Here is a 10,124-nt window from a genome sequence, read left to right on the forward strand (position 1 = left end):
TTAAAATAGAGATTTGTAAACTTATCAAACTCCAAACCTTATTTTATAGAATGAAGTTTTATTAAAAGGTTTCCAAATGTTCTAAAGCGCTCAAACGATATAACTTAATACTAGTTATTAATTTAAAACTTTGATCGCGTCAATAATATCAAACTTTGCTGTTTTTTCGATGACTTTTGGTTTTGTCGTCCCTTTCGCTTGTTGTCCTTGTTTTTCTGGTTGTCTTTTCCCTCCTTCTTATCTCTAGTTTCTCTAGCTTTGGCGCCCTTCTTGTTGTCGTGATCGTATAACTTCTTTGCTAGCCTTTTAGCACTGTCATACGTCTCCGGGTTAGCTGCTATTACATTTCCTTGAATTGGAGAGGTCAGTCCCCAAATGAATCTTTCAACCTTCTTCCCTTTAGACGTGATCATGACTGGACACAAGAGTGACAACTCACTAAGCCTCGAGATGTAAGCATCAATGTCGGAGCTTTGGACTGTGAGATTCCACAGTTCCTGCTCCATCTTCTGGATTTCTCCTCTTGGACAGTACTCTGTCATCAGCATTTCTTTCAACTCCTCCCATGGCATAGCGTTCGCCACTGGGAGTGTCATGGCCTCTACGTGACCATTCCACCAAGAAAGAGCTTGATCAACGAATGTGCAAGCTGCGAACTTCACCTTGCACTCCTCGGGGCATCCGCAGATCTCGAATACTGATTCAACTTTTTCTATCTACCTCTTTAGAGTTATTATGCCTCCTGTCCCGTTGAAGGTTCGAGGCTTAGCGTTCATGAAATCCTTGTAGGTATAGGTCCTTGTGGGTCCTTGGTTCATCCCTTGATTCGAACTTTCGGCTCCTTGCCCGTTACCTCCACCGTTATTTCCGTTGTGAATCTGCGCCAGTGTTGCGGTGACCGCAGCTGACACTGCCGCTTGGAACGCGGTTGAGTTTATCTCCGGTGGTGTTGGTGCTGTGTTGTTTCCGCGATTCGGTCTCTGAGGCATCTTCTGTCATGGAACAGAAAGATGTTGAGTATTTAGTGCATTCTAGTTTCGTGATTCTTCAATTATAGAACAGTTTCGTTGATAGGGTTGTGTATGAGTAAGTGAGTGCATACAATCAACATGTAATAAAGGTAATAGAACACATAACAGATAACAACATCATGAGAAAATATATAACCGCTTTCATTAATGATAATCTTTTGATACATGAAAATTTGCCTTTATAAGGCATACAATACATGAAAGGAAATAAAATCCAACAGCGTGACGACTCCATGAGTAGTGTAATCACTTAATCATGAAGTCGATAGTACATAGAGCAGTACATAAAAGAAAATCATATTGGTAGTGGTAGTAGATGAACGAATACTAGTTGCGGCGAGGAGGGTTTGGTGATTCTGATGTCGAGGTAGATGCACCCCGGAGTCTGGCCAGGTGATGCTCGGCGGCTCGAAGCATGGCTTACAATGCTGTCTGTCGCGCCTGATAGTCTCTGACTACCTTTCCGCGTGCTCAACCGCGACTCTCATGGCAACGATTTGACCGGTGGTTGCCTGTGCCGGCTCGCCGATGACGCGCGTCCTCCTTACCATCACTGGCAAGGCTCGGTCAGCAGGTCCACCGTGACTCAGGTCGTAGTAGTCCCGGTTCATACTGAATGGGGGGACGCACCCGCTGCTGGCGACTCCACCTCCAGATCTCGTGTGCCCATGGGGGCGTATGACCATTAGGACCCATCCTGTATGGGGGCACTCTGGCCATGTATGGCGGATTGATGACTTCGGACTCCGCGTCCGAGTCATCCGCGTCGCTGCCATCAGCCTCCTCCTCATCTGAGTTTGCTACCGGTTCTGCCGGTCCTCCTATAGGTTCTTCTTCAGGTTCTTCTTCTAGTTCTTCCTCCGGCTTTTCCTCTGGCTCCAACTATCCACCATTCCCCTGGTTGGGGAAGTAGGGATCTCCTCGATTATGGAATCCGACCATAATGTCTGCACGAGAGGCGAGAAACGTGTAAGGAGAGTGTACGTAGATAACATTTCAAATACTCCTATAATATTTTTAATTGTTTAGGTTTGAGTTCCTTAGAGCTTTTTGGAGACAAGGTAAGTTTCTAGATTCATTTCCCAACATGATCACTCCCAAACACATGTTGGTCGTGTTTTGAATAAATATTTGATCAGGCTATATTTATCCCCAATACGACTACATAACTGTCCGGGTTTAACCATGGTGTTCAATTTCCTCCAGAGACTTTTAGTGTGATAGTATTAGTGCACACCTAGGTATTATTTTTATTCAGAGTTTTTAGTCCCATTGTATTTATAGTTGCATATCTTGTATGATTAGATATGCCAGTTCGATATAAACAATGCTCTGATACCAATCTGTCACACCCCCGAACCAGACGGCGGAAACGTCCGGGGGCTTGGGAGACTTCATTTTAGTAGTATCATCACAAAGTATATAATTGAAACATAACATCATCATCATCACACATGTAATATTACAACTGTCATTGGTTTACATCAAATGTTGTATTTCAATATTACATGTCAAAATATTCAAAGTATGATGAAACATAACATAACAAAATATCCATGAATTCTTTCTGCCCAACCTGCTCAACGGTTTCCTGAGAATACAAGTTAATTTAAAAATGTCAACATAGAAATGTTGGTGAGTTCATAAGCATGTTTGAGAACATGTTTTGTATTACTTTGCAAACACCAGAAAATCCGATATTTTTTGAAAAACAGTTTGATATGTTTGTGTCCGATCTTGTATTAATGCATGTGTGTTAATGTTTGTGAGTGTATAGAGAGAATGACCCCAGACAACCCGATGTTGTCTGCCTATGAAAATGCTGGAATCTCAACACCCGAGGTTGAGTACCAGCGCGAGTATTTTACCGTGTTATCAATCACAAGTATTTTACCGTGTTATCAATCACAAAGATGGTTTCCCGTAAATTTTATAACATTAATTCCTCTTAGTGAGTCGTTATAACCATACCAGATAATGACAATTCACCTGTCATGACGTTTTTGGACGCCGACGGAATAAGGTAAGGTTTTTGTCACCCTAGACTGGCCTAGTCTAACTATAGCGAACAACTCAGGTATGAGGTGTCACCCCCATATAGATCTATACACAAACTCCCGCTCTCCCTCCAGGAGACTCTGGTTATAACTACAGGCTACGATTGTACACTCAATAGGTGTCAACTGACACGTCTCACTAGATCCTTAATCGAATTTACGCGAAAAAGAAAAACATATAAGGTATATTCCAGGCCCAATACATTAAGTGACAACTAAGGCCCACTAAACATGTAAATTATTTACAGGCTCAAAAGGAATGACAATATATATATATATATATATCTCAGGCCCAATATACATGAAAAAGGACAACTAATGCCCATTTAACATGTATATTATTTCTAGGCCCAATAAGGACGAGAATACCGAAATCGATCCGTGGTTTGTTACGTTGGTTGTTTAAGCTATGTTGTTTACCAAAGTGACATAAAAAGCTCACCTTTTTTATAAAAGATCATTTTTGGTCCTAGAAATCATAAATTTACAATTGTGGCACATTTTTGGTAAAAATGACAATTTAGGTCCTTTAAGGACAAAATTTGCATTTAAGGCTAGTTTTAAGTAGATATAACATTTTTAACTCGCTTTTGTCAAAAATATCATTTTTGGCTTGGTTTTATGAAAATGTGCATTTTCGGCCCATTTATAAATAAATTCATCTTTTTGGCCCAAGTTTTAATAAAGTTACATTTTTTGTTCCTGTTATCAAAAATTTACATTTTTAGCACAACTTTGTTGAAAATGACATTTAAGCCCACAAAAGTCCAAAATTTTACAAACTTGGCCCAAAAACTCGTAAAAGCCCAAAAGAAGCCCATTTATGAACTTTTACACTTCTAGTCCTTTTTAAGATCACAAATATCAAAAAGATTCATACTTATCAAAATACATTCCTTTTGGTCCCTTAAAAACCGTGAGTTACATAAAATACCCCATTTTTGGTTATTTTGTCACTTTTGGCCCTCTTATGTAATTTTCTTAGTTTTAAATAACTTTGATGTATTTTAAAACCTTTTCTTTGCATAATAAGTTGAAATAAGTGTTATGTTCTACAAATATCATTATATTTTATTAGATCTTCAAGTTCATGGAGTTTATAACACATAATCACACATATATCATGAAAAACACACAAAATCATGCATACACACATAGATCTACACAAAACAACTTGTATTCTCCCCCAAAACATAGTAAAAACCGAAATAGGGGGTATGAACTCACCTTGATTTGGTGATTTCGGTTTTTGATGAGGAATGAGAAGAACTTCGACTTTATCAAGCTTCTTGAGTGGAGTTTTCTAACTTAAGGTGGATCTAAGAGCATGGATCATGAAATGATGTGTTTATGAGGAGTAATGTAGCTTAAAAATAAAGTGAATCAACTTGAGTTTACATGATCTTACCACAAGTGTGAAGCTTGAAATGATTTCTTTGAAAACACACACAATACTCACGAATTTTTTTGGAGGTGAAGATGAGATAATTTTGATGGTTTTGAAAGTAATTTAGTAGGGTTTTGAAGTTGGAATGAAGAGTGATGAGTGAGGGGAAGTTTGGCCGAAAATAAGAAGAGAATGAAGAGAAGAGAGAGAGAGAGAGAGAGAGAGGTGATGGATTATGCATGGAGACATGAGATTTTCTTGATACTTGAGGGATAATTTGCCTAGATAACCTCTAGTCTATATTGAGGTGTCAAGTTTTGATTAATTGGATTTTTCTCTTTTATATATATATATATATATATATATATATATATATATAACCGAGAATGAGAGGTAAAAGTAAGAGCAAAAAGGAAAACTTGGGCTAATATAGAACATTTTCGAGATAATAGGCCCAATAAAACGATTATCGGCCCATTGGGCCCTTCTCATGGGTTTACGGCCCAAAGGTGGTGAAGGAATGGGGTTTACGACCCAAAAATGAGGAAGGAATGGGGTTTACGGCCCAATAAGGTTTGTGAACCCATTTACGGCCCATTAGGCCCATGATAATAAAGTGAGTTATTTTAGGCCTAATATGGCCCAAATGATATGGTTAAATGAATGTGGGTCCAATTAGAGCCCAAATGGGGTTCTTTGGCCCAAAATCATCAAATGAAAAGTTTACTGGCCCATTAGGCCCAGTAAGAGGATCTTGGTCCATAATGAGTTTGAACCGGAACATTAGGGTTTCAAACCCACAATTGAGTATCTGAGATGTATTAAGTTAGGTTTGGACTTCCCTGAGGAGTTTTGATTCAAATGGATGTTTTTGATTGAGCATAGAACATGATATCCACTTAGATTACAAGTTTTACAAGAGTCGATGTTTACATGAAAACAGAATTTCCTAGCTAAAAATGCTAGTTGTGACAGGATGTTACAGAGACCATGTCGTGGGATGATTTTACGACCCGATTTAGGGAGGAGCGGGTGTCTTTCGATGAAGATTGAGCATATGATCCCATAGTCCTGGCTGGAGGCGCAATAAAGGATGAGAGAGCAAGTGTAGAATCAGGCGCCACCATCATCCAAGAGGTTCAAGACTATTTGTACTCACCGGGGAGGTCAAGGAAGCCGCAATTGTTGCGGTAAGTGTAAGAAGGTGCATGAAGGTGTCTAAGGTCTTAACTAAATTGGTATAATATTATTGAATAAAAGTAAAGTCCTTTTTAGGTTTCCTTCATAACCAGAAATAGCTAGAATTGATATTAGGAGAGAGATAAAATGATTTGTTAATATATTATATGATTTATATATTAATTAGAAATAGTTAATAATTAATTATGAATTAATTAGAAATAATTGGGCTAGATTAATTATTAATCAGAATTAATCTAGAACTAATTAGGTATTAATTGGAATTAATTAAAGGTGTAAGGGTTGAATTGTAATTGTTCAACAGTTAGAACAAAAAAAGCAATTCTAGAATCATCTAATCATGGACAATTTTGAGGAGGATTTCTAAGGTTTCTGGAAGCCTCCTGGTAGCTGATGGGGAAAAGATTTAAATTGGAGATTAAATCTAATATTTAATTGTTCAAATCAGGATTTATCTGCAAGTTACCTTAACTATAAATAGGACCCTTGGGTATCAAAATTTCATGACTTATCATACCTAGACGGTGAAATTAGAATTTCACTTCTTTCTCCTCTCTCTCTTTCAAGTTCTAGTGTTTTAGGGTTTTAGGTTTGAACCATTAAAGATATTCACACTATTGGATGTTTGCTTTCCATGGAGCATTTGAATAACTCAAGAGTTAGTATATTTAAATATACTAAAAGGTATATATTCTAATCTATTTGATATTCGATTATATACCTAGATTAAATTAAGTTTTAATAGTATGTTGCTATAATAAAAAAATGCCATAGATCATTAGGTTGCATGTACCTATAAATTATTTATGTGAAATTCTGATGTGTAAAATTAATTATAATGTAACCTAGAAAATCCATCTGGATGGTGTTGGACCGATCACCCATTGTTGTTGTAGGTATGTTCTTTAAATGCATCCATGATATCCTTTTTATTATTAATATTACCCATGTGTGCTAGTGCATTGTCTGGATGTCTTTGTGCTTGTTGCAGGTATGTTCTTTCCGGTTCGGCAGTTGATATTGCCATATTTATACATGTTTTTAGGCAATATTTAATTTCATTTTGATTTATATTTTGGTTATTTGCTTAGATAAATGGTACTTATAAGGTTAAAATATATTTTGCAGCTAAAAGAAGACATTTTGAAGAAAAGTGACTGAAAGCGTTAAAGATCAGAACTTTGGAGGATAAAGGCTTGAAAGATGAAAAATCCAGCAAAAACACGTAGTCACGTCGTGAGAAGTAAAGGCTCACGACGTGAGCGTGGACTTTCTAGAAGATAGACATCGCGAATCAAGAGTCCTTGTTGAACACGGATAACTACTGAACTCACGACGTGAGACGCATATGCTCACGACGTGAGTGTGGATATTTCGAAAAATATATAAGTCCTTGATCCCTACGACTTTGGGAGATTGGATGACTTGAGAAGGGTTCCAGGAGTCGAATTTCAGAAGAGAGAAGGTTTGAGAATTGGTTCTAATACCAAGGAAGAAGAAGAAGTTCATAATCTACTTTCTAGTTTGGTACATTATTATGTTTTCAATTATGACTTGTTTATGTTTATTTGTTAGAATGGGTAGCTAAATCTAGCTACTTGTGTTAGCTAGATGAAGCTGGAACTCATGGTTTGCTTATAGTAATTTAGATTTTTCTTGTTGGTTAACGTCTTTTCTTTGATTGATTACACCTAACATGCTTGATTTGATAACTAGATTGCTTTAAATTCTTATTCTATGTAGTTAGTGATCATTAATGCGCATGAATTTGATTACCTAGTAATTTAGTGAACATTAGATTATTAGAGCTAAGATCGAACTAATCTTAGATAAGTAATTAAATTATTGAATTTGGCTGTGCTAGAGAACTCATATTGTGACCATAATTTGTGTTTGTCAACTCAATCTTACATAGCTCCAATTCTATTTAATAATTGATTTTGTGTTAAGTTATATGTGACCATGCATAACTCTACATGAATTAGTTGAATATTAGTAAATTTGGAATTGAATTGCTAATAATGTTTTAATTGGTAACCAACAGGAATTGTCATAATTATTATTTTAAACCAATGAGGGAAAGTGGATTCAAACTAACAGAAGTATTTTTGTTAATTGAATAGTTGTTAAGGAATTAAGTTCATCTAAACTTGCAAAATTAGATAAAAACCATTACTTTGCTAGAATCTTAGGTTAACTTAATAGTAGTTAGATTAATTAATTAAAAATGTTCCCTGTGTTCGACCCCGACTTACTTAAACTACATTACAATCTGACTAGGTACACTGCCTAGGTGCATATTGGTTAGTTAAGTTAGTTAGGAAATAAATTTAAAATTGTTAGGTACTTTTGTGCACATCAAGTTTTTGGCGCCGTTGTCGGGGAGCGACCATTTTAATTGTTAATTTATTTGCTTTAAGTTAATCAATCTTTTTTGTGGGGGTAAAACCTGCAAAAAGTTATTTTTCAGCTTAGTTCTTTGTTCAAAACTGAACTCACGACGTGAGTTTAAGGCTCACGACGTGAATCCAACCGTTTTTCTTTTTCTTTGTTTTTCCATTTTTGTTCAGTTTTACGTTTTTTTTTGTTTATTTTGCAGTAGTTCATGACCAGAGGTTCCAACACGCCTTTAATGCCACCACTTGAAGATCCAGAGTCGGCCATTCACAAAAAGACGGATAAAAACGTGAAAGAAGACCAACCACCAAGGAGCTCACCATTTAAAGACCTTAAATCAATATTTGGAAGGAAGAAAGGGAAGAAAGTGGGAGAGTCAAGTACATCTTCGAAGGACAAAAGTAATAAAGATTAAATACCTAGTCCACAAGAATCCGAATACGAATCCGAGCCTGAATTCGAATTAGAAAAAAGTGAACCCGAAGACGAGCCAGAAAACGATATGACAAACATTACGGATATGTCCATGGGAGCATACAAAAAGCGATTAAGAGACGATGCTCGTCCTGGTTTAGTACAACCTACAATTCCTGCAACTGCCACATTTAAGCTGAAAGGACACATCCTTACTACACTTAAGGATGTACCATTTTCTGGAAATGATCATGAGGATGCTTACAAGCATCTAGATGAGGTCAATGACATTGCAGACTATTTCAATGTCCCAAATGTTCCTAGAGAGACAGTCTTGCTAAGGATGCTGCCGGTCACTTTTAAAGGAGCTGCAAAAGACTGGTTGAAGGCACTACCACCTGGTGCAATCATTACTTGGGCACAGATGCGCAAGCAATTTCTAAAACAATTCTGCCCACCATCAAAAATAGCTACACTCAAGAAGGCAATAGCCAACTTTGAGCAAAATCCGGGTGAATCACTTTATAAGGCATGGGAGCGTTTTAAAGGGTTGCTAAGAAATTCTCCTCAAAATGACCTTAACATACAACAAGAAGTCTCAATAGTTTATGATGGTGTGAATGTTATGACAAGGCAACTCCTTGATTCTCAAGGACCACTAACTAAGAAAAATATGGGCGAAGTCAAGGAGTTGGTTGAAGAATTCGCAAATCATTTTCGTGAGTACCACAATCCAAGAAATGAAGGAGTAAAAGGCATTGCGGGTGGAAATTCTGAAGATATGGCAGCTGTACTAGCTATGCTTGACACCATGGACAGAAGAATGACAAAGATGGATCAGTCAATTCATGCTATTAGAGTTGGATGTGAAAGATGCAATGGTCCACACTTGACGAAAGAATGCCACTTGGATGAACACGGAAATAAAAAGGCTCAAGTTTGGTATTATAGTGGGGATAAATATGATGAAGATTGGAGAAAACCAAAGAAGGAGTGGTTACCATATGAAGAGTACAAGAAGAAAAAAAAGAAAAGAAAAATATAGGCAGACAGGCCGAGGCTTCTACCAAAAAGAACAACCACCTCCTGAAAAGAAAGTTGATCTTGAGTCTATTTTATATAGATTTATGGAGGCTTCCGAGAAAAGACATGATGACACTGATACAGTCATAAGGGACCAACAAGCATTGCTAAGAAATCAGCAGGCATCAATTAAAAATATCGAAGCCCAACTTGGTCAACTAACCACTTTGGTGAATGAAAGAATATATAACCCAATTTCCGAAAACAAGCCTCAATCACATGTAATGGTAATTGAAACTGAAGAAGAGGCTATTTCTGAGTTCTTAGAAGCACTAGAAGTGGAGCCACAACCGTCCGAACCAAAGCCGAAAAAGTCAAAAATCAAAGAATTTTTTTTTGCGGAAACACCGAACTCACGACGTGAGCCTTCAAAGCTCACGACGTGAGTCGATTCTGAACAGAAAAATTCAGCAAAAGTTCCGGCTTATCGTCCTCCTTTACCGTTTCCGTCCCGAGCTAATAGTCATCCACTGGAACAAGATCATTTGGAATTTATGAAGCAAGTGAAGGGTATTCCAATAAATACTCCTTTTATTGAATCGTTGTCTAAAATTA

General features: G+C 37.2%; 1 non-coding gene across 1 annotated transcript; it reads right to left on the reverse strand.

The window, feature by feature from the left end:
* Window positions 1–8,958: 8,958 nt before the first annotated feature.
* Window positions 8,959–9,065, reverse strand: LOC145127984 (small nucleolar RNA R71). Its single transcript, XR_013716587.1, has one exon. It is a non-coding gene; the product is annotated as a small nucleolar RNA R71 (small nucleolar RNA).
* Window positions 9,066–10,124: the final 1,059 nt, after the last annotated feature.

Source organism: Lactuca virosa, chromosome 7 (assembly GCF_052849685.1).
Source record: "Lactuca virosa cultivar CGN04683 chromosome 7, Lactuca_virosa_CGN04683_v6, whole genome shotgun sequence".
NCBI classification, from domain to species: Eukaryota; Viridiplantae; Streptophyta; class Magnoliopsida; order Asterales; family Asteraceae; genus Lactuca; species Lactuca virosa.